We start from the raw sequence: 6330 nt of genomic DNA, 5'->3' as shown, positions 1-6330 counted from the left end.
ATAAGGTTTAAGTTTGAAATCACAAGCAAAGAAAGTTTTTGAAAAGAGGGAGAGACTTTGTAATTTAAGAAGTGGGAGGAGATGAAGAGACTAATCCTAAGCATATATTTAAAAGTTAAGAGTTGAAAAGATCTGACCAATGGGATGTAATCCAACAGACAAGTATGTCATATAGAAAACCCACTTTCCCTTTGGACTTTGAATCAAGCAATAATCATCAAGCCATTCGTAATATCAGGCATCATGAAAGATCAAGGCATCAAATAAAGATAGCCACATCCAAGCAAGTAAATCCCATAGCTAGCAATCTTCTTTGTCTTCTCATGTATCAGATGAAATACTCCTTGATTAACTCAGAATAAAGCATTAGACACCAGATCAAAATAAAAATTTGTATCAAGACAATGTAGCAGATGAGTTCATATGGATCATAAGACTTGCATCAGATGAAGGCTCAGTTCATAATAACTTGATCTAAGAATGTTGGCATTGGCCAAGTCTTTTTTACATAGGGAATGTTGCCTAGTTCTAAGTCCAAAAGTTCAGATCAAGATCAACAGTCCACCAAACATTTTTTAGGGTTTTTGTTGTTTATTAAGTATTTTAAGGTCCTAAGACCACAAACACAATCAAAATACACAAATAAAATATATAAAATCACAATCTATGGCTCAAATGAGCAAAGTGAAAATGGCATAAATATAAACAAGTTAAATGAAATATAAATGGCAATGAATGATAAATGACTAGAAATTAAATTGCATAAAGTAAATGACTTGAAAGTAAAGTAATATTAATAAGAGTTAGTCAAATATTAGTCAAAGTTAATTGAATGTTAGTAGTATTTTGCTTTTTAATTGATTAAGTCATTCTTTGGAGAACACTTAACCATCTATTCACAAGCATGAATCCTTGAACCATGTCATCTTCCATAGGAAGGAGAAAAGGCCAAGTTTTCACATAATACCATGAAAGATGGGATATTGACAATCTCACTTACTAGAATGTTATGCCTTTAGGGTCAAATTTAGTTTTATGTTAAGCAAACGTAATTGGACTTATTTAGAAGTCACAACAATCTGAGGTTGTGCAATAAAAAATTAGGTGTTAATGCATGTTAGAGATTTGGTATAATGAACCAAACTCCTAAAACATACCACACACTAAAAGAAAAGATCAAGAGGGATAGACCTATCTCATCCATACTTGTATTGGTTCATCTGACACAAAGTCATTGATGAACCAATTAGCTTTAGGATATTTGAGATTTCATTGGTCAATGAAAGGAATGGGAAAGAATAGGGATGAAGATGAAAGGGGGGGGGGGGGGGGGAGTGAGAGAAACACAAATTGGTCATGGGAGGAATTTTATCAAATTAAAATCATTCATTCATTTGGGGAGATGAAATGTATATTTCATCAATCCCCCAAATCCAATGATTTTGATCCAATAAAATTCAAATCAACCTTGACCAAGGCCCAAACAAATAGTCAAACATCACAAGACCATAAAAATGGCTCAACATAATTTTTACATAATTAATCAATTAAAAATGCATGAAAATCCAATTTAATTTGGCCAAAACCTAAAATCTCTTCAAACAAGGTCAAAGGACCTTAGACAAAAAATTTCATCATTTTTGAAAAGTCAAAAGTATTTTTAAACAATTAAAAATATGCACAAAAACATTTAATTCATGAAAAATATCAACATTAATCCAAAAAATAATTTTAATTCACAAAATGAAAGAGGAAAATATTTAAAGATTTTTGGTGAAAGTCTCATATTTTTTGGATTAAAAATGAAAATGTTATGAATTAAACAAAATAAAGCAATTAAACATAAACTCAGAAATTAAAACGAAATTGGAAAAAACGAGGGCCATCAAATCTCCCTCATTAATTGAGGTGGCAGATCTGATGGCCAAGCGTGTATCATCCACCATAGTCCACGGTCAACGCGCATGTACAAGTGGTAATTCAAACCAAAGGCTAAGATTAGATCCTTGGACCAAGATCAGATGGATGAGATGAAGCCAACTCACCAACGGAGCCCTAGCTCTGGTCATCTTCTCCGATGATGACAACCGGACTGGTCCAACCACAACTTCATGAAAAATGAAAAGCAAGGACACTGTTTTGAAGAGAAAATGCTCAGGAGCTCGAATCTGGCCTCAATTTTCTCCAATTCCAAGTATATAAAAAGATACATGGATTTGAATTTTGAGGATCATGAATTGAGTTGCTTCGATTTGACCTCAAAGCAACTCAATATTCTTGCCTACATTGGTAGGACTTCAGCCATCGAAAAATCACAAAGAATCGTGAAGAATTGAGGGAGAATCGAAGAGATGAAAATTCTGAAAAATTACCTTTGAGGGAGCTTCAAACTTGCTTGATCTTGATCCCAATTGTGCTTGGCTTTGTTTCAGAAGCTTGTAGGAAGTGATTAAGATCAGAAAATGGCTTGGACTCTTGGAGTTTCAATCTCAAAACAGAATGAGATTTGAAGCTCGATATTCAAATGAAAACCTTCAAGATTATGCTTTAATGGTGAGGGTTTGGATTTCAGGTTCAAAGCTTGGGCATGAGGTCTTCAATTCTGAGCATGAGGGGTTGTATTTATAGACAATGTGATTCATTTCCACACACTTCCTAATTTTTCCAAATTTAGCAATTTTCATTGCATGCTTGCATGGGCATGTCATAGGCCCATCAAGTGATGTATTCAGGTCCAAAAATTCTTGAGAATCATGCTGAAATCATGTCATGTGGCCATGCATTTGAGTTTGAAATGTGAAGGTGAAAAACATCCAATTGGTCCCTTGAAAAGAACCCATGTGCAAGTCCTTCATTATTTAGCCAAATGAGGTGACCTTGGACTTTTTGGAAAGTTGATATCAAGGGGAACAACTTTCATGTTGAACACTTTTCCATTTGAAGCTTTTATCATTATGAATTTTGAGGTGGAAGTTCGGAAAATCAAACATGTTTGAAAATTTTCTAAGTACCAAGTCAAATGTTCACTTCTTCCATCTTAAATAACTTTTGCTATGGGCTTCCAATGGAAAAAGTTCATCCATCAAAGATGTAGCTATTTCAAATATATTTAAGTTTTTCACAAATTTGACCTCATTTGAATTTGGCATGATGGAGTTATGCATTTTAGAAGTTGAGGAAAATCACTTGTTCAATGGTAATGGCCCAAAATGACCTATAATGTTTCCTCTTGGCACATACATTTTAAAGTTGAATTTGAACTTCTTCCAAAAATAAAAGCTTAAAAGGACATCTTTAATTTGATCATCAAACTTTAATGTATTTCATATCATAAAAATTGAGCAAGTTATGGTCTTTGGAAGTTGACCTCCTAACTAGGGTTCAGACAAAATGACCTATAATCTTTCACCATAAAAAATGACTTTCCATGCAAAAATAGATCTTTACTTAAACATGAAAGTTGTTTGGGGTTTCATTATAAGTAAATTTCATCTTGGAATAATTTTCATATGACAAAAATTGTAGGAGATAGGATCTAGGGAACCCCAGTTTTGACCAGTTGACTTTCTCTGGTCAACCACCATGAACCAACTTGCTAACTTAACATTATCTTCATCTTTGGGACTCATGGAGGATAATATATGTGTAAGATGATGTAATATGAAGTATACCTTGAAATATTTGATCAAATGTTGAAGAAATTTGTTGAGGAAGTCACACAAGATACCTAAATGAATTAGGGCTTCCAAGACAAACAAGCTTCAAACTTTTGATGAATTCTTGATCAAAATGATAAATGAAGATCAAGGGGATCCATAAATGATGTGTAGAGTCAATGTAAACCATCTCTTGATTTGTCTCCTTGCATTGAGGGTCTTAAACCCTAGATATGAGCTTGATGGAGCATGGGTGAACTCACACGCTACCTATAAAAGCAACAAACTATACATGGACATATTTTTGGTATTTTGGTTAGTAAATAATGAAAAAAAAAGTATGATACAATCAAATATGCTTGGTGACCTCTCCCAATTTAAACCCAATGAATGAGGGGAGAGGAGGATGCCAAGGTGTGATTCAAATGCTAATGCATATGATGAGATAGCATGAGGCGATCTTAGGGTCAAAATTGGGGTCTTACATGTCTATTTGGAGGTGATTGAGTTAAGCCCGTGTAAAAAATTTGTCTATTGGTTCTTGATATTTTCTAGTGTAAAAGCTCTATTTCTTTGTTGTTGAAGGTTTTTGCGCAAATCCTCTAAAAAGATAAAGTGTGCTTTTAGTAGAACTATCAAGAGAAAACTCATAGAGACAGGAGTAGGCCAAGTGACTCGGTTGAACAAGTATTAATCTCGGGTGCACTCTCTTTAACTCTTATCTCTTCACTTTCCTTGATTATTTTATTTTTGATGTGTATCTCTCTTCATCTCCATCATTCATCATATCCGGTAATATTAGCATTTTAAAGGTAAAAAGTTTTAAAACTAGTCACGAATTTTGAATATGACAATTCCCCCCTTCTTGTGTTTTGGGTCACTTTGTCAACAACTAAGTTTATAATATTTCTAGATTTTTAGATGGCAATGAAATACTTCATCCGGTCTTATTTTTAAGAAAAAGTCTTCTAAATTTTTTAGTCTTAAATATAAACAAATGTAAATAAATTTATGCACATTTAATATCTTTATTTCAAAACTATCAATGTATTAATTACCTAATATTATTAGTGGATGATAATTTAATTTAGAGTTATTAGTAATTATATTATCTCTTTTATATGAAATCAAAAAAAAAATACACTTGACTATCATTCTTAATAAACATGAACATTGTCATTTTTATTTATAAATAAGGGCCGAAGAATATGAAATTAAAAAATGCAATTAGAATTATATACATAGATACAATGATAACAAGTCTTCGAATAATAAGAAAATTGTTCGATCTTGACACATTGCATCAAAACAAGTGGTTTGGAAAGTTGTACACAATAAAAAAATCGAGTTTATGTCTAGTACTCCCTCTTTTTTAAAATTACTATCGTTTTAATAAACTAAATTTATTTTAAAATGAAATCATTCTCACTTTTTAATATAAAAATTATTATTATTCTTTCAATTATATTCTTTAATTATTATTATGTACATTATTTTTAATATATTTATAAGATTGATTTAGTAAAAATGCAATATTTTATAATAACATTATTATATTTTTTAATCTGTGTGCAAAAATCTTAAACATGGTTATTTTAAAATGAAAGCAATGGTATGTTTTTGGAAGTTCCTAAAAAATGTAATCATTATATCCACTAATACGAAACAATTATCAAGGAGACTTATATTAATAGAGTTTTGTGATTAAATAGTTTTGAATTCACTTTAATTAGTATTTTTATTATGTCAAATTTAAAAATGACTCGACCATTGAATTAAATACTCACAAAACAAAATTACGCAAATAAATTTTGTAAAAAGTATTCCAAGGACCAAGCGGTTGTTCGAATATTGATCAATCTTAGTCATTTGAGTTTCTCCATTTGAGACTTCAACCTCAAATTGGCTAACTTCACGATTTTACAAAATACAATAAATAATGAAATCGTACTCAAATGTCTTTGAGCTTACTCTCTATTTAGATTCACTATTTATTATTCAACAATACATTTAATTTATTACAATATGCATTCGATTTAATGCAAACTATATTTGACTATCTATCGAATACACACAACTTTGACTACTACTTGTTATATTTGATTTATTATCGAATATATGTAGATTCAACTATTACAAATTATAGTCAACTACTACTCTAACGATTACGTTCAACTTCGACTCTGTTGAATACATGTTGCTTCGACTCAGCCGAATCCTACAGTTAGACATACATGCTTAGCACAAAGAATTACATATTTAACATATCACCTAATTCGTTATGTCTAAGTGTCATACCCCAATTTTGTTCGGCCATTTTTAAAACTTTCAAATATTTAACTTTATTTTTTATTTGTATCATCTACATAGCAAAACATGCATTTCATCATGAATAACGCCTAAAATGTCAGCCAGAATAAATTCTTGAACATATAGATGGATTTGTTAAATCATTTCTCAAATACTTGTAAAATCAACGGTAAAAAGTTTTGAAATCGAGCTTGCAGACGTCAGTATCATTGATCTATGATTCATGTAGTTTAATCTGGTGTGCTCGTTTTATTTTTTCGATGACTTTTTCACTTGCATTTTGATCCGTATGAGCCTTTTAACCGATCAAAATTGATTTCAAAATTAAATCAAACGTTGTATTTTTCTGAGAGATTTATTTCGT

Source organism: Lathyrus oleraceus, chromosome 5 (genome assembly GCF_024323335.1).
Source record: "Lathyrus oleraceus cultivar Zhongwan6 chromosome 5, CAAS_Psat_ZW6_1.0, whole genome shotgun sequence".
Taxonomy (NCBI): Eukaryota; Viridiplantae; Streptophyta; class Magnoliopsida; order Fabales; family Fabaceae; genus Lathyrus; species Lathyrus oleraceus.
This window is presented reverse-complemented; position numbering follows the sequence as displayed.